The sequence below is a fragment of the Pangasianodon hypophthalmus genome, chromosome 2 (assembly GCF_027358585.1).
Source record: "Pangasianodon hypophthalmus isolate fPanHyp1 chromosome 2, fPanHyp1.pri, whole genome shotgun sequence".
Taxonomy (NCBI): domain Eukaryota; kingdom Metazoa; phylum Chordata; class Actinopteri; order Siluriformes; family Pangasiidae; genus Pangasianodon; species Pangasianodon hypophthalmus.
Genome location: NC_069711.1, coordinates 7,300,891 through 7,320,798, shown reverse-complemented (window position 1 = coordinate 7,320,798; position 19,908 = coordinate 7,300,891). Strand labels below are relative to the sequence as shown.

The window sequence follows — 19,908 nt, the reverse complement described above, 5'->3', positions numbered from 1 at the left end:
GCGTCCACTCTGACCCTGAAAAAAATAAATAAATAAATAAATAAACCCATTGCAACTGTCCACATCCTCAGCTTGATTCCTTGACCATCTGGACCAGCCGTGAAAGCAGACAGACTGAACGAAGCTGCTGTCTAAGGTGCTGAAACACCAAGCTGGCACTGTTTACTGTAAAGTAGCTAGTAAGCTTTGAACAATAACAGACACTATGTTCCTGATGTCCAGACTGACCTGCTGTGACAAGCTTATTCAACAATTCATTTCAAAACATCACTCCATAACTCCTTTTTTTTCCATAAGTATCGACCATGCTGTCCATGGATTGCCCTGGATAGTAAAAATATGAAGACTCCTTCCCCCCCCCCCAGCTCACGCGCCAATACCGACCGCCTGGTTATTCTGCTCGCTGGAATAATGTCGCTGTCACTGTGGTGTGCGTGTGTGTGCGTGTGCGCGCGTGCGTGCGTGTGCGTTAACCCGGTCACAGCGTGCTGAAGTTGCGGAGGGTTTTTTCACGGTTGCCATGGATTCCTAAAAAAAAAAAAAAAAAAAAAAAAAAAAAAAAAGCTATTGACCGCAACTGATCTGTTTCAGTGCAGAGCAAAGAGCAGAGCAAAGCTGTTGCGTTACTTTATTTCCTTTCGGGGAGAAGAAAAAAGAGAGGGAGAGAGAGAGAGAGAGAGAGAGAGAGAGATAGAATCTCGCGCGAGACGTTTTCACGCCAGATTTCTTCCAGCTTTCCAGCTTTCCTATCGCACGCGCACTCACAGTTCTCCGAAAGGTAAGCTGAGTATATATATATATATATATATATATATTTATCTTCCACATATTATTTTTGTCCCAGCCCGTTTTTGAGTTCTGATATCGCAGCTTTCTGGCTTAAAGCACTTGAAACCATCACATGCGATCCATCCACGTTGTTTTGCTGTATGCTGGCAGTGTGATGTGATGATGGAAAAGTCAGAGAGCACCATATGACCATATGCCTGGTGATGATTTACTTAAAAAAATAAATGTAAAAAGTTCCCATAATAGGCTACATTTCTAAATACCACATCATTTTTGTGTAATTTCACTGCATCCTGCACAGAAATAGGCTGAAAACCCACTTTCATTGCAGCTTCAGTACTGTACACTATGAAGTCTGGACAGAGTTTTCAACCTTATGATGTTGCATATGTTATTTCATGCTATTTTTCCACACATACATTCTCTTAAAACAAGTCAAAATATGACTACACTATAAATAAGAGCTTCTGAATGATCCAGATTTCTCATCCAGCCATTTCCCTCATTCAGTCAGTATGGTCAGATGTGATGAATCCAACAGAAAGATCCATCCATCAAACTTATTGTGTTAAGATTTTATTATTATTATTATTATTATTATTATTATTCGCTATGGTGCAGTAAACAGGCGACCATAGGCATCTCCAAAAAAAAAAAAGCACACCATCACAATACTGTAGTCATCTTGAAAAGCACACTTGCTGAATCTCAGAAATTGAACTGCATAATATGGCATCTACTTTTGTATCTGTTAGTCAACTGTATACTTTTAATGTTTGTGGTATTTTCATTTTGTTGTTGTATTGTATATAAGAGTATGAAGCTGAAGAAGGGACTGAATAAGGGGATGGCTTCTCTCCTATACACCTGGTAAATCAAGAGTAGGGATCTAATTACACCTTAAAACAGCTTTATTTAAAAAAATCAGCCTTTTATAGCTGTCTATATGATAATACTACTTTCAGTAAAAAGAAAGATTGCAAAAAAAAACCATCTTTTTATCTGTTTTTGTATTTGTAGCATTTTTATTTTGTTGGATTGTGTGAAATGTGAGCTTTATTTTGGTACTATTTGTTCGATGTGAATGTTGATAAGATATGTTGATAAGAAAAAAAAAAAAAAAACGAAGAATTGTAGGGAGCTGACCTAGGGAGTAAAGGAGGTGATTGCTTCTCTCTGACACTCCGGTTGCTATTTCATTATTCTCGCCCATTTACAAGCATCTGAATCCTGAGTGCATTATTTATTACAGGATATTTGTAAAGCATTGAAATCCTATCAACGTACGAAAACAGCAACCCTTTGCACTCCATTTTCACCAACACTTCATGAGTGTTCTCATTTCCGATTTGTAGAGAAACCTGATCACTGTGGCTTTGTTGTAATGATACCAAATTAAATTATATCTCAGAGAGAAAGCACCATTACAGTGAGATGAGCTACACCGATTTAATGACAACAATTAAATTCGCATTAGAGACAGACAGCGGGCTGCTGTCAGAAGACTCCAGTGGGCTGAGACTTTGTAATTGAATTGGGTAGTGGATGATGGGTTACTGGTTCAGGAAGTAGAGAGTTATGAAACAGGCTGCACTGACACAGTACACTGTAGGGTGCAAAAAGGGCTAAAGATCACTTTTGCATATATTCTACAGGTCAGATGTGTGCCTTTGAATCTCAATTCAATATGCAATGATTACAGGACTGTGAAGACTTATTTCACATGCAGATTTTTAGGGATATTGGTAATATATTGACAGTATATTATAGTGTTTAATATAATGATTTCTCAAATGCTCAATTACTAACCCTACGACCATAAAATATACATTGGAAAAATTCCTCAAAGTTGTTTTCTTTAGACGAGCGTAATAGGACGCTCTCATCATCCTAATGAACATTTGCGTGCCAAGCCTTGCCTGTTGAGGCCACTAGCTCCCCACCAAGAAAATTAGGGCAAATTCTTCTCTGCCTCTCCAAACTAATGAAAGGAATTAACTGATTGGATGAGCTACAACTCTGCAAACACATGGCAAATGCCAGGCAGTGGATTCAGCACATAACACAGTAGGAAATCCTGCATTCATTTTGATAATTATAACCCTAATTCCACATCATAATATGGCTATATTGGTATGAGAACCTTTCTCGTACCTTTCTAATGATTTGATTAGGGACAAAAAAACCTGACATGTTAGAGGAGTCACTCGTAAGCTTTTCTTAAGTAGTTTACCAAAATGTTTAATGTATATTGTAATGGCATCTGTACCAGTATAACATAACATAACATAACATTCATTATTATATGATTATTGTATATCCTCATTTCAGACATTGCTGCTACACTACTGGTTCATAAGCTATTCCTACCTAACCATCCTCCTGTTACCTGTGTTTAAGAGCACACAGTTTGTGTGCACCTCTATGGTGGAAAACAATTATATATTTTTTGATTTGAGAGTGAGAATCCACGTGGTCCCTGATGATATTCATTGAGCCGCTCACTATTTTTATCCAACTATCACAGCCAGAGATCAAATCCACAGCGATGCTTCCATTTCCATATGCGACTCCCGATTCAGTTAGTCATATGAACTCACTACAAAAACACCTGCGCCCTTGCCAAAATATGCTGTATGCCTTTTTGTCCTCTTTTTCATGCCAAGTGGCAGTCTTCTGAGGCAGTATGACATTTTACGATGAGAAGAAGGAGGGTTGGGATCAGGGAGAACAACCAAGATAGGGTGGGGGAATATTTGAAAGAACGAGGGAAGAAATATCAGCAAAATATCATTACAGTGTTTATCATGTAGTTCACTAAAGACCTACTGGACAATAAATGGTGTTTCCATCCAGCCTGTTTGTATGAATTCTAAATTTGCACTAAGACCTAAATAGAAATGGCAGAAATTCAAAGCAAAACTTAACTACCGCACAATAGGTTTTATGTTTGGTTGACCTGAATTTGGTATAGTATCTATATAGAGCAGATAAAGGGATAAAGGGGTGTGATAAAGGGTGATGAAAACAGATTTTTGTAATAAATAACGATGTAGATAGGGTGTTTTCCACTATCAGTTTCTTTATCAGTGTCATCTTTGACATATCTCATGTCAGATGAGAGTGCTTGGAAATTTGAGCACAATATTATAACAGTCCTAAAAATGCTTGATTTGTAGTTAAATAATCAAAAGCAATATCATGAATAATTATAGCAAGTAAAGTGACACTATACTTTACTTAGAGTACTAAAGAGTACTACAAGTGATAACAATAAACATAGAAAATAACAACTCCTGTGTATTAAATTGGCAATAAAGTGTATGTAATGTAAATTAGTTTAATTTGTATATGTGAATCAGAACACACAACTCTTTATTAGCTCATAAGTCTTTCAATTGAGGGCATTTCGACAAAAGGGAATTTGTGTACAAGAGGCACCGTGGAGCACCAGCTGGGCTGAGAATAAATGTCCGCACGCTTTGCTTATGTTCGCTCGCTATCTCAACACCTGCATACAGTTCATGTAAATTAAACGTAATGTATGAGGACAAATTGGGGCATGCTGCACGCGTACGAAGGGTACTAATCTGTACCATTCCTTGTGACTGGGTGGTACCCTCACATGTACACCTGTTATACCTACAGTATGTATCTTTTACCTAGAAAAGTGCATGGATACATTCATATTTCCAGGTGAAAGATGCACATTAAATGTTAAATATGGGTCAAATGCATATTTAATACTAAATAAGGGTAAATAAAATATTAAATAAGGGTAACACCTTAGTGACAAGGAAAGGTAGGGTTTGCTAACTTTTTTCTGAGAGTGTAAAGCATATAAATATGGGACTAGTGAGCAGGAACTCACTACCAAGCAGCTTACCAGTTTATGAAACTGCTAGCTTATTAGTTAATAATGCATATACTAAATAATATAACATTTATATATATATATATATATATATATATATATATATATATATATATATATATATATATATATATATATATATACACTGCCCGGCCAAAAAAAGTCACCATTTGGATTTAAATCAGCAAATACTTAAGAGCTGTTGATTGGATAATTACTATAGTGATTAATGTGTTTCAGCTGATAACAATTCTTGTAACCCTAACTGATGCAGTTAGTAGCTTCTCATTTCTCATACGTTGGAAGACGTATCCCATGCTCATGGAAAAGATGTTACTGTGTTTCAGTAGCATCAAATTAGTGGCCTGCATCAAGCAAAGAAAACAACTAAGGAGATTGCTGAAATAACTGGAATTGGGTTAAGAAGTGTCCGATGCATTATTAACACCTGGAAGGATAGCAGTGAACCACCAACTTCATGGAAAAAATTAGGTTGGAAAAAGATCCTGACTGACCATGATCAGAGATCACTTAAATGCTTGGTGAAGTCAAACCGTAAAAAATAGACAGTAGAACTCACGGCTGAGTTTAATAGTGAAATTAAGAGCATTTCCACACTCACAATGTGATGAGAACTCACAGGATTGGTACTAAACAGTGGGTGGCCATAAAAAACCCACTTGTTAGTGAGACTAATCAGGAGAAAAGGCTTCAATTTGCTAGGGAGCATAAAGATTGGACTCTGGAGCAATGGAAAAAGGTCATGTGGTTTGATAGGTCCAGATTTACCCTATTCCTTAGTGATGGGTGTGTCAGGGTAAGAAGGGAAGCACATGAAGTGATGCATCTGTCATGCATAGTGGCCACTGTACAAGCCTCTGGAGGCAGTGTTATGATCTGGGGTTGCTTTAGTTGGACAGGTCTAGGCTCAGCAACGTTATGGGGGAATAAAATGAAGTCAGCTGACTACCTAAATGTACTGAATGACCAGGTTATCACATCACTGGATTTTTTCTTCCCTGATGGCATGGGCATAAAATCAGGGCTCAGATTGTGAAAGAATGGTTCAGGAAGCATGAGGAATCATTTTCACACATGAATTGGCCACCACAGAGTCCTGACCTTAACCCCATTTGGGATGTGCTGTCTTTGGGATGTGCTGGAAAAGACTTTATGGAGTGGTTCGACTCTCCCATCGTCAGTACAAGATCTTGGCAAAAATATTCAACTCTGAATGGAAATAAATGTTGTGACGTTGTATGAAGTTTTTGAAAGAGTGGCATAGCGAATGTGCACCATAATCAAAGCTGAAGGTGGTTCAGTGATATATTAATGTGTGTGACTTTTGTTTTGTTTTGTTTTTATATGTATATATATATATATATATATATATATATATATATATATATATATATATGAACTGTAATACATATTATTCATATCTACTTTAAAATATTCAGTAACTATAGTGAAACTAATAGGAAAAGTGTGTGGCTACAATATTGCATGTCTTTATGTATGTACAATAATACAACTCTATACTATATACACTGATTCTGCACTATAGACCATGTCAGAATGGTTGTAAACATATATGTTGGCAGTACGTCCAGGTAGATAACTTCCGGCCAGTGGTAGAAATCCCTTGTTTTAGGTCGAAGGTAAATATAAAAGTAAGAGTGAAACCAAAACATTTAAGATATAATGGTGAAATCTTGTCGTGTAATGTCAAATGGGCTCTCTAAAAAAATTGCTTTCCATTTTCCATTCTCAGTTTTTGAGTTTAACTCTTGAAAATCGCTACTGTTAATCTAGAGTACAATGATACTTTAATAACTTGAAAATTTATTTTAATATTTCAGCTTAACTTGAACGTAAAATAAGTAGCCAAAAGTCAACGCCACACACACATGGTTCTGTTAAATGTTAAATGATTTACATTGGAAGAATAGTTTATAAAAAACAAACAAAAAAAGACTTTAATGGCCAACTTGAACCATAACAGCTTTAGGAGAATGCAGGATTGCTGATATAATTAATATCTTTGATATCTTTGAATTTGATATTCAATCACAAGATCACTGAAAGCATAATGCTGATTTGATCCATGATGGCTAAAATGATAATCATGTTTATTTTGAGTAAACATCAGAATGGGGAAAAAGTGTTTAACCGTGGCATGGTTGTTGGTGCTGCTGATCTCCTGGGATTTTCACCCACAACAGTCTCTACAGTTTACACAGAATGGTGTGAAAAACAAAAACCTTGAGTGAGTGACAGTTCTGTTGGTGGAAACACCTTGTTGATAAGACTGGTCAGAGAAAAAAGGAAAGATTGGTATGGGCTGCCAGAAAGGATACAGTAACTCATATAATCACTCTTTACAAACATGGTGAGCAGAAAATCATCACAGCATGCACAAGACATAGAACCTTGAGGTGAATGAGCTAGAACAGCAGAAGATCACATTGGGTTCCTGTCAACCAAGAACAGGAAACTGAGGTCTATCATAGCTCATAGCACAGGCTCACCTAAATCACCTGATCTTTTTCCGGTCTTCAACTGTCCAATTTGGGTGAGTCTTTTCACAGGCTCAAAAGTAATTGAACAGTTGACTGATTCATGGCCAGGCGTGGCCTGTTTCCTCATTATTTCATAACAAATTAAGGAGATAAAAGTTCTGGAGTTAATTTCAATTGTTGAATTTGCATTTGGTAGCTGTTCATGGGAACTCTCAATATGCGGTCCAAAGAGGTATCGAGATCTTTTATGAGTGGCCAAATCAACAATTTGGTACATTCTTAAAAAGAAGGAATGCACTGGTAAGCTCAGCAACACCAAAAGGCCTGGAAGACCATAGAAAACTAAAGTGGATGATTGCAGAATTCTTTCCTTGGTGAAGAAAACCCCCTTCACAACATCTAGCCAAGTCAAGAACACTCTGGAACATATCATTGTCACAGTCTACAATCAAGAGATACCTTCAGAAATGTAAATGCAGATGGTTGCAAAGATGCAAGATGCAAAGAAAGGCCAGATTAGACTTTGCTAGAAAGCATCTAAAAAAAGCCTGCCAAGTTCTGGAACAAGATTCTTTGGACAGATGAAACCAAGTTTAACTTGTGGTTAGAGAAGAGTATGGAGAAGGAAAGGAATGGCTCATGATCCAAAGCATACCACATCAACTGTCAAACATGGTGGAGGAAGTGTTATGGCATGGGCATGTATGGCTGCCAATGGAACTGGGTCACTGGTGTTTATTGATGATGTGACAGCTAATAGAAGTAGCAGGATGAATTCTGAAGCACATAGAGCTATACTTTCTGTCAACTGATTCAGTCAAATCCTGCAAAACTGATAGGAGAGCACTTCACAGTACAGATGGATAATGACCCAAAACATACCGCAAAAGCAATGCGAGAGCTTCTTAAGGCAAAGACATGGAATGTTCTTAAATGGCCGAGTCAGTCACTTGACCTCAATCCAATTAAGCATGCTTTTCACTTACTAAAGATAAAACCCGAAGGCAGAAAGACCCACAGACAAGCAACAACTGAAGGCAGCTGCAGTAAAGGCCTGGCAAAGCATCTCAAGGGAGGAAACTCAGAATTTGGAAATGTCCATGGGTTCCAAACTTCAGGCAGTTATTGACTGCAAAGGATTTGCATCCAAGTACTAAAAACATTCCTTATAATTATGTTAGATTGTCTAATTACATTTGTGCCTGTGAAAATCTAGGGACTCTGTAAGAAATGGCTGTAATTCCTAAACAGTTAATGCAATATTTTTGTTAAACCCCTTGAATTAAAGCTGAAAGTCTACACTTCAATCCCATCTTGATTGCTTCATTTCAAATCCATTGTGGTGGTGTACAAAGGCAAAAATTCAAAAATTGTGTCACTGTCCAAATACTTATGGCCCCAATTGTATCAACAGAACAAGACTGCAAGTTTTTCACATTGGACTGGCAAGGGTGTATTCCTTCCTCATGCCCAGAGTACCCTGGATAGGCTTTGGACTGGACCCACTGTGCCCTGACTAGGATAATGAAATTAGTAAATACCAAGATATGTAATCAAATAGATTATTCAAAGATGTAAATGTGTTGTTTGTAATTTTATACATCAAAACTGCTTTCTAATATTAGCCAAGTAGCTAATTTTAGCTAAGATCACCAGTTACAAATAGATCAGGTTCAATTTATGCATAAAGCCAAAAATCATGATCATAATTAACTGTACAGCCTTAATTTGAACTCTTTGCCGTCACTCATGAATTTCTTTGTCATCCAAAAAAAGCTGACTTTGGGGAGAGGTTGCCTTACATGCATGAGCGCATGTGAATGACACCCTTTGCTATGCGTTGAGCACTGGGGGAGGGCAGAAGTGGTGGGGGCAAGTACAGCACAGAACATATCTTATTAAACAGGACCCTTGAGCCAGTGGCTGGCCACAGCCAATTAATCTGCTTGGGCCATTGAAGGACAAACCTGAGTGTGAGGTCAATGTTATCACACATGCTCAGGGCTGCTTTGCTCAGTAGACTTTGGAAGGATAAATGGAAGAAAGGAAAGCTGTATGGTCTGGCTGCAAGATGATTTCTGCCCCATGACAAAAAAATGCAATGGCAATTTCCAGGTATTTCTGTCAATTTAAAATAATGTTATATCAGAGAGTGGTCTGGAGTGTTGGATGTGTGAGAAAAATGTTTGCTGGTGTTTTTGAGAAAGACATGAGATAGAGCTATTGGTCTTCTTTTACATCTTAGCAGATTATTAACAATGAGGTGTTGCGGAACCCTTTGGCATATTTGGCTGTTTTTAGCAGTAGGGCTGTAACAGCATTAAAAAATAATGGTATGATAACCATATAATCCAATGTCCTGGTTTTCAGGACATCACATATAATTGAATACATGGTGATAACAGTTTGTAATGAGGTTATAGGTTTAAGATAACATCCTGCAGCAAATTTTAATCAATACACTACACCCGGTTTTAATCAAATTTTAATCAATACACTAAATCTTTTTTTTTTTTTTTTTTTTTTTTTTTTTGTGTGACATCTATACCAGTATACTCTAATGTTCACAATGTAGGTATTTTTCCTTATCATGCAATATTACTTCACACTCCTGTAAGATTATACTGTATGAGTGGTTTAGAGTGGTGGACACTTGAGTTTATAAAAATCCTGGTATGAAAAAACATCCTCTGCCTGTTGGTGATTTCAGAGAAACAGGAGACATGACCATTGCTGTTCTGTTGCAGCTAAGCACATCATTACTGAAGCCCTTATATGGTGTTGAACTAGCTTTCCTCTTATTTGGCTGTTTTCCTTGGTGTCAGTAGAAAGAATGCAAAAACTTCCTCAGTACTGAAGAAAGCAAGCAAAGGAACACACACATATATTAACTGTGGTATATTCAGTTGCAGAAGCCATAAAAATCTAGATATAATATTGTCTTGCAATACGTTGTATTCTAAACAGCAAAAGTTTATTATTAATAATTGCCTTAACAATTCTGTTTGTAATAAAAATGTAATAGAATTGTTTTTTTTTAATTGGTCTAATGTATCACAGCCATTATATCCAAAATTGTTGTGAACCATCTATGACCTTGGCTATGTCACCAGAGTCACATTACGTTATCTGAGTTTCTGGAAATGATCACTTTTAGAAATCTCTCTTGGTGTGTACCTTAAACCTAATACGTGTGGAGGACATACCACAAAAAAAGGAGCTTAGCCTGTAAGAAGCTGAATATATGCGTAAAGGCAAGAACCATTAAAATGATGAATGTTCTAGACTAGCAATGGAATAGCAACCTTTGTCCCCTGTACTCCCCACAGAAGACAGTTAGGGGGTATGCGCAAAGTTGTGGGACTCCACGATCGAGGAAAGGACGAATGGATGGGGGGAGAAAGGATGAAGCAGGATAGATGTGACAGCCATGGGGACCATAGCAGTGAAAAGGCTTATTGTGTTTATGGGACGTGATATGAAACATGGAGAGGTTTCCCATTCCTTTCAGCCTTCAGTCTCTCTCTGAAACAGGAAGACACCATTTAGAAACTTCTATAAACATGGAAATGTTTATAGAAGTGATTGAGCTTCACTGTAACTTTAATCAACATATCCTCCTTCACCAGCATTTAGCAATTGCTCTACATGATGTTTTAAACCTTATTATCAGCAACACATCTATTTTAATCATGCACAGTTACCAGTTGCCTGCTTTGAATGCTACACGTGTCCTATTTTCCACTGCATATTGTCAGCAGACACCAAATGACTTGGTGTAAAAGTGCATATCTCTGTTTAACGAGCCTACAAAAAACATGGATGCCAGATGCTTGCTTGCAACTGCCTGTGTGGGTAAACTGTTTGGTTTCATGCTCTGTCTAATGCGTTTCTCTCTTTTTGTTTACCATGAGCTATGTTCTTAATAAACAGTCCTATTTGGCTCAGACCACAAAGCCTATCTGTCACACAGAGCAGCAGACCCACACAAACTCTACCTCAATAGCATTCATTCCATTTAGTGGGGCTGTAATGGACACGATAAGGAAATACATTACATTTCAGGTCATGATGCTTCAGTAACATTTATGGTGGAGACCAAAATGTATGCAACATGCTCTCATGTGTTCTGAATTGTAAAATCTTGTTTACAGCCTTGAGCCCGACACTGTTAGCCCCTAATTGAGCATCAGTGTGCTCATCATGAGCTTTCACTACAACAAAATGAACGCAGAGAGCATGCTAAGTAGTTGTGCTACAGAAACAGTTTATGCAATATCCAGCACTCAGAGATTACATTTTACGATGCTATAAGAATGCACGAAGAAAAAGATCAGAAGTGTAATTTGCTTCATTGTTCCAAAGTGCATTTTGTGAGTTACAAAACATAAAATTGTAATAACCATTAAATATCTTACCCTAATACACCTTTCCTATAAATTTTGTAAGTATTCTGACTTAATGTCTCACTGTGAAGGCCATTTGGAAAATATTTATTAGGGTTAGTGTAATGAGAAAATGAGAACACTGTCTCTGTGTCTGTCTTTGGCATGCTGTGGAAAAAAAGGGGAGGAAAAAAACCTGCAATGAGGCCAAAAGCACAGTTATAGTCCAGATCTTAATGTTCTTATCCCGCAGAAAGAGCAACTGTTGTAGGAGACAATGCCAACTAGTCAGGATATCGAACAATTAATCTGTGCTGTGCTTGGGGACCACAAACCCTACGTTCATAATTAGAGATTTGACCCAGGAAGCACCTGCAGAGAACCAGTAACCTTTATTATTTTTCTCCCTGTGCCTTTTTGTGTTGACCGCTATTTGTTTGGCATATATTTATTTGAAGGGAGATTGCATTTTCAGCTGCATTATTTTCTCTGTCACTTCATATATTCCCCGAATTCACAAGGCTACACGGGTTTGGTCCTGAGATTTCCAAGTAAACAGCATTCCTTTTCTTGCTCCCAACCTAATTGTGAATGTATGGACCTTCTGTAGTTTTAGTTAGACTCAGATGTACGATCATTACAGCAAGATTAAACCAAATAATATATGTGTGATAAATCTTGCCTTATTTGATTTAGTCGCATTAAATGCAGTCAGAAAGTGTAAAAGAGTGGTACTTTGGATAATGACTGCAGTACAGTGTTAAAGATTGCTGGTACTTAACTACTAACAACCTTTAACAATGGATGGTTGCCTAGCGAATACCTAGTGCACTTCAATAACTTATTTTCGTGGCTGGCAAAAAAAATGTCAATAAATAAATAAATAAATCACCACTTCTGTAAACTGCCTGGCTAGACTCTTGCTTACCACAAATGAATGCACAACTTTTCCTGGTCCCATTTCTTACAACCTATTTCTTGTACACTGTGTATGTAACCTCACATAGGCTACTTTACCCAACCAATAACTTACTACAGTGGAAAAAAAAACACATCAGTGGGAACCAACCAACAGAAATACAGAAAACAGATTTGCTTCAAAGTCGGCCAGCCAATTACTGCAATCTGTATAAAATCTACATTCTGAGAAAAGAAGGTTATTCAAAGAGTTCAGGATCCTAAAAGGGCTCTACTTAGAACCTTTTCTTATAGAGAAACACATTGTTCTATTATATGGGTTCCCCCAGAGTGACAATCGAATTACCATTAAGAGTCCTAATCTGTAGTGTATAAGGATGTGTAAGTGATATCTAAGCATACAGGATTAGGGATGAGTCCATATTTTTGAACATTCAATATTCAGATGATCAAGATCCAAGTACAAAGTGCTATGAGCCCTATTTTTGTTTGGATTTTTCTTATTATTATTAAGGGTCCAAGAACAAAATTAGTCTTCTTCTTCTTCTTCTTGTTATTCTTCTGCTTCTGGGCTAATTTTCACAAACTTGGCTTCAAAATACTAGAGGTCTGAACCTCTATAATTATCAAAAACATTGAGATTTGTAAACAATATGGCTGCCATATGCCAATCAGTTCTAGCTTAATTTATGTAAATAAATGTAACTCATGATTACTTGCATGGGTTCATGTGAAACATGAAAGCGATGTTCAGGACAAGATTCAGAGGAGGTGGGTAAACTTGGGGCCTGGTCATCCTTAGGGGCTTGGATTAAATTCAAAAAGGGCTGTTTCTCAGGATACTACGTTCTGTGCAAATCTGTAAATGGATTTTTTAAAACGTTGCCTTCTGGACCATTTAGCCCCACCTCAAATTTAAGTTAATTTGCGTTACCTTAAGTTTTCAGACAAATTTTGATAAATAAAGTGCATAAATCTCATGTATAAGAATAATATTTTATTCACAACAATAGATGCATTATTTAAGGATGCATTGATGTCAGTTGTGCATTTCTCCTTATCAGCTAGGACATTGCTTGGTGACTTTTGCGTGTCTTATTGTGGGTGTGTTGTTACTATTCCAGTCTACCTCAGAATATTGAAGTCTGTCATTGTGAAGGTTGTAAGCTTACTGGAGCGTCACTCTCGCTGAGCATGGCTGTTAAATTGGTTTCAGTTAGGTGTCAGTTATTGTACACATTGACATGCAGAGGAGTGATGCAAACAAAACAGTCTCTCACAGCTTTTATTTGTTAATGTCATTTTGGCATAAATGTGCCAGATCTGAAGCACATGAAATATTTGTGAGCGCAAATATGAGCATGTTCTTTGTTTTATACTAAACATCCAGGACTGCACAACAGCAGCAGTGCACTGGGTTAGTCATCTTCCTCTCGCTATAATGCACTGTTTATTTTTCTGGTGGATGACTGGCTTAAAGCCAGCTTTTCTTTACATGCTCTTTGCACACATAGATAGTATATATTGTATATCTGGATCCTCTTTCGGCCTGTAAAATATCACAGATCTCGAATATGTCAACTTAAATGGCACATTGCATGTGTTTCTGGTCTGTTAAATGTGACCCTCGCAGAGAGGAGCACCGCATGCTGGTAATTGGACTACGAGGCTGTCAGTCATACTAACAGAGTGGACAAATAAGGTCTGCCCACATTTCAAAGATCACCAGCTGTGAATGACAGGCAGCTTACATTTGATTCATCACAGACAGTAAGTGTATTTTTTTCACATCTGCTGTGTTTGAGGTGGCTGCAGCTGTTCTTTGTATTAGTGTTGGCTGTAGCTAACATACTTACCATAGGTAACTGGTAACACATGGGGCCCTTGGTGACACCTCAGCCCTGACTTGTGGTACACATCGCCTGACACATGCGCACACACACACACACACACACACACACACACACACAGACGTCTCTGACCGACAATAACTATTCCTGTGGTCAAGATGTCCTTGTTTTCTTTGTGTTGTGGTTACCCACAATGCAGAAATGGAGACAAGGACAGAGAGAGAGAGAGAGAGAGAGAGAGAGAGAGAGAGACAGAGTTTGTGTTTGTGTGTTGAACTGAGAAATAGGGGTCATGGCAAACACTTGTGGTCCTCTCCTTCTGATAAGCATCTAATATCATTACAGATGCTCAGAGACTCCCTAAAGAATCTCTAGTTAATAAAAAAAAGCTTTTGAGCTTTAGTATGCCAGCTCATCCATTATCCCCCGCATTCCTGTGGTTGTTTTTATGCCAGGGGACCACGAGTACTCACGCAACCTCTTCTCTATTCATGCCCAAGCAGCCACTCCCATGCCTAAATAACCTTCTTTAGACTCTTGTAGTCTTGCTGGTAAAGGTAAAGTCATGATATATGTCTTCATGGCTGTTCATAGAGCAAATTACAGCCAGAAGAGGCAACACAGGATTCCCTTACTTTTGCTACACCCTCATGCCGGAAGTACACAAATGTACAGCAGACAAAGACACTCAGTGAATAGCGCATCATAATCTGGGGCTTCAAACTAACCCAATCACCAAAACTTAACGCAGATGTAAGGCTTCATTACTACCACACAGAAGCCTTTTGTTGCCATAATAACTTCTTTCATCCTCACCGCTGTGTAAATAATAGAAAATGGATCGGTAGCAGCCCTGCCGCCAGACACTGCTGGGAACGTTAGCATTAGCAGTGGAGTCACGTCAGCCTGCTTTCATGCTCTGAAGTGCGGATGGCAAAGCACGGCTAGCAGTGATTGCTCATGCAGGCATTCCATCACTCATGCTAAGACTGCGAAAACTACTAGTGCTTAAATGTAGCAAAAAAATAGAATTTGCCTACCTCTCCATAAGCAGTAAGTGATTACATTTGAAACTGTTTTGTCTCTCCCCCTTGAATACACAAAGCGCACCTTCAACTTCTCATTGTGCAGAGGAAAGGGTGAGGAGCCCTTACCTGCCACTTTCAATGACGGACAGGTGGGGTGAGGAGATATGCTGGGAATTCATAAAGGACTGTGGCTGGGAATGGATGATTGCACTTCACACTGTCAGTAATGAACAATACATCTGTTCCTCCCTCATATTGGCAAGCATTAAATGACAAGCTTGAGCTGGAAATGGAAGTTAAGGGTGGTTTTTGGCAACTGGTAAGGGAGACTGTCTTTATGGGAGGTATGAATGGTGAAAGTGTCTGTGTGTATGTGTGTGTGTGTGTGTGTGTGTGATAGAGCGAGATAGAACAAATTTTGCATTTAACAAAATCACAGATATAGCATCATCATTCACACTGAGCCAAATTTGCGATGTGCTGTCCCAAATGTCTGCCTTTAGTGAGTTATTCCAAAATTCATTACATTTAGGAAACATGGTACATCGGCCAAGTGGGTAATGTAGAATCTCTCTAACTGACAAGCTAAGTAAATGTATAATAGGTATGAAGACAATTTATTGTTTAAAGTACACCAATCACTAGAGGGAGCACCTTAGTGCCAATTCATGTGGCACAAACAAGGTCAGCATCAACACGGACTAAACACAAAACCAATCTGAGATCTCCTCAGAGACAGAAAGAGGGAAGCTATGTTATACATATGGGCTATGTTACGCATGTGCTGCTGGGATATTTCTTGATTTTTGCCTTTTCCTGCACCCTTGGGGGATGACTGAAGACAGACAGCACAATCAGCAACATTGTAAACCCATGAGTGGGGGGATGTTACTTCATTAACTGCAGAGAGTAGCAACACCACCCCGACCAGCATTACACCACCATTATGTACCCGAGACCCAGAGACCACAATAGCTGCCTCTTTCTGCTATATCTGCACTTTCTACCAGATCATTTGAGACCAGTGAAATATGGGCTGTGGGACATTTGCATGAATCTTGTAGCGCCTTGAAGCAAGGAATCTTTGTGCTTTTTCCTTTTGCATCTAAGGCAGCAAGCTATCTTGATAACAAAACCTCATTTAAGGAATCGAACATAGGTTTTAGTTAACAATCGCCACATTAGGTATAAAATACAGAAAAACGATAATTACTAAAGGTTGTGTTTGTGGATGGGGGATAGGACATTTCTCAAGGTACTGGCGCAGTTTTGTCTCAGACCTTTATTTACACCAAAGCATTCGCACAAAGCAGTCTCTTTCAGTCTGCCTCTGAAGACAGTCCAGAATTAAAGACGAACACTGCGGAGCGACTGCCACCAATGGCATTAACTCGAAGATACAACACGTTGCAGTCTGCATTCATCAAGCTGTCGCTGGTGGTGCTGAAAATGGCACGAGTCAATACAATAAGACAACAATGGCCATTAATCAACTGTCTACCAAAATGTTTCTGTGATTCTCCTCAACAGTGTTCACAATTGCATGTTGCCGAGCACAGTCTCTGGTGTCTTGCTGGGGATATGGATTTTTCCGCACCAAACTGAGCAGTCCCCATGCTCACCAGCTTTGCTCTGCCTGTTTCAAATGGACCCAATTCAATCAATAACTATTTGATTTAACTCTCTCGGTTCCAGATATGGTCACAACTGTGCTGTATCTCCTAGTTAAAAGTGTAATCAATCTTGATCGCAGGGACAATGGTTTTGAGCAGCCTTAGCCATGCATGGAGGAATATTAAAACACCAACGGGAGTTTTTATTCATTGAAATGCTATCTCAGAGCAGAAAATATCACGATCAGCTGAGTTTTGCGATCAGTTTCTTCTCTCAGAACAGTCACTAGGATTTCAAGTGGATCAAACATGAACAGGTTGCCTACAGTTGTGATTTGAAGAGTTTCAATAAGATTATGCATTTCTTTAGAAAATGGGAGTGATATGAATTATGCTAAACAAGAACCACTGATACTGATAAAGATTTTAAATCACTGTTGTAGTATTTCCTCTTGGTTTATAAATTAAGGAACAATCAGTTTCTCATTTTGTAATTATATAATTGGATCCACTTTCATTCTGATTTTGCAGTCTCTGTCTTTGAAAGCACTTAGTAAAAAAAATTTAAAAGGAACTACAGGGGATTACCTTTTAAGGAGCATAAAGAAAGTAAAGAGAGGAACATCAGTTCGTTAGGAAAAGTGCAATTTCATTGAAGATTCATGACACTGTCACACTGAGTTCTCGCCCTTTGATTCCAAACCAGTGGTTAGATTTAATCTTATTAGTGCTTGGCTGTTTCTGATGTTCCTGTTCCAGGACCTCTGATCTTTACAAACAGAAGAGGCATGACTCATTTGACGCATTGAGTCATTTCTCAGTGTTTCCTTTCTCTTCCCATTTCATTCTCTATCAGCACGTTATTTGTTCTCAGCAGATCTCCACCCCATAGAGCCTTAATAGGCATAACATGCAGAAATATATGATCAAAGTTTGCTTAAATGTACCCAGTTTGACAAAAATGTTGTATACGGCTATATTAATTGACTCGAAACTACGTAATTTTCCAAAATACCTCATCTGTACTATAAATGGTTTAGTTCTCCTTAAAGGTATAGTTCCTATATCTCTTGATCACTCATTAATCTGTTTAGTTCACAATAAAAAGGGGCACCATGGAACATATTCAAAAATAAATGCTGTTAAATGAACACATAACAAGCCCATCCTTACACGGATCAATTTCCCCTCCCCCAGCAACCTTATTTCGAATGTTGTGTTCTCAGTAGAGGATAACATCCCTGAACAACCCTTATCACTTCTGTAGAGAGAAAATGGTTGTGACAGTTTTTACAGAAATACATATACACTAAATGTGTACTCAGTGCACCCAATAAATTGCATGGTGTTCAAGAATGACTGGAAACATGTATGTTTTTAATGTAGAAAGAGTAAAGCAGATTTGCTGACATGAACATTTCACTCTAGAGGGGTGTTCACTAGTTTGGTGTGAGAGTAGGGGGTGGGGCTCTGGGAGTGCATAACTGAACAAATGTCTGGGTGAATCAATGAAGCCTGGGCTAGCAGAAGGGGATTTCTACCCTGCTTATAAAAAAGCTCTCAAAAGGAATTTGATTCATATCCAATAATCGCTACAAACTGACTGCTATCAGGGAACAACACACTGTTGTATATCTGATAGAGTGACTCTAAGGCATATACTTATATGTTTTCTCACTTAACAATGCATGCACCCAAGACAAAAAATAAAAAAATTGGCTCAGGTGGCTGTTTGTTATATAGTTATATAGCTAGGATTTTAATGACTTATAGGTTACATTTCTAACTATTGCATGTTATTTCAACTGTTTTGATGCAAAAAGATATCCTTTGAGCACTGGTGTCAGTTTGTAAGCTTCCAAACAGAACCCCTAACCACCGTATCTTTTGTTCTGAGATCCCCCTGTGTCTGTGATTGGTCGAAATATCACATATTTCGTCCGAAAACACATACCGTGACAACACATACAGCACTCCATTCAGTACCTACTGATTGGCCATTGATACAGTACGTACTGATCAGTATATGTGTGTACTATGAATATAATCCGGACTTACTACATCTGCCATCTTGGCATTGTCATGTGACCTACGATGTCATAGTAACCGCAAAAATTGAAAGGGCCAGCTAGATTAGAGCAGCTGTTTTTTTTCTTGATTAAACCTTCAACAAGTTAACAATTTACTCAGGTGTTGTTAAACAAGTACGGTTTAACCACAAGGACCAAGGAACAACGTTTAATACCTATAGCACTTACACTTAAAATGAGCCAGTGCGCTGCCTTCTGTCATTTTTGATTGTGATAGCTCTTCCCACGCCAGTCCCGTTGCCTTATGGGATAGTGCAGTGTCCACTGGTTCCATACTGGAGAATCTCGGTGGAAGCAGTAGGTCATCCGGGTATTTCTTACCTACTGTTTTATGAATATTGGGGATTCGGACATACTACTCCTTCTGCGTACTGCTTTTCGCCTACTGTATAGTAGGGTAGTAGGGATATTCGGACTCAGCCATGATCACTTTGGTCAGGATTAACCCAGGGACCACCACCATGCCCCTCCTCATCTTTTACCAGTTAAAAAAAGTAAAACCAATATCTCTCTCACCTGCATTTCTGCATTTTTCATCACAGGCCCGGCTGTTTTTCGTTCATTTCTTCAGGTTGACAGAGTTGCCTTGTGTTATATTTAAAACTAATCTCATACAATACACTTTAACAAGGCTTTATTAAATATACAGGCATACCTGGCAACACTGCAATGTTATGAAGTTTGCTCAGCTCACAGCCCTCTGAAAACCTTTCTGCACTCTCTAACAGTACAGATCGTCCTAGAAAGTCTCACAGCAAATTCTTTTAAGTTCACTGAAAACAACACGTTTGTTGAGAATCTTTTTTTGTAACCATCCCTATTCTCCATATCTCTCAACT

General features: G+C 38.4%; 1 protein-coding gene across 2 annotated transcripts in view; it reads left to right on the top strand.

The window, feature by feature from the left end:
• Window positions 1-549: 549 nt before the first annotated feature.
• The window catches only part of chl1b (cell adhesion molecule L1-like b), an 88,587-nt gene continuing 69,228 nt past the window's right edge, over window positions 550-19,908 (top strand). The window contains exon 1 of one of the 2 annotated variants that reach the window (XM_053229327.1): window positions 550-778. The gene's annotated coding sequence lies outside the window, so the exon portion shown is untranslated. Of the gene's footprint in view, window positions 779-9,107; window positions 9,301-19,908 lie in introns of those variants that run through there. The other variant, XM_053229329.1, reaches the window with a different exon arrangement.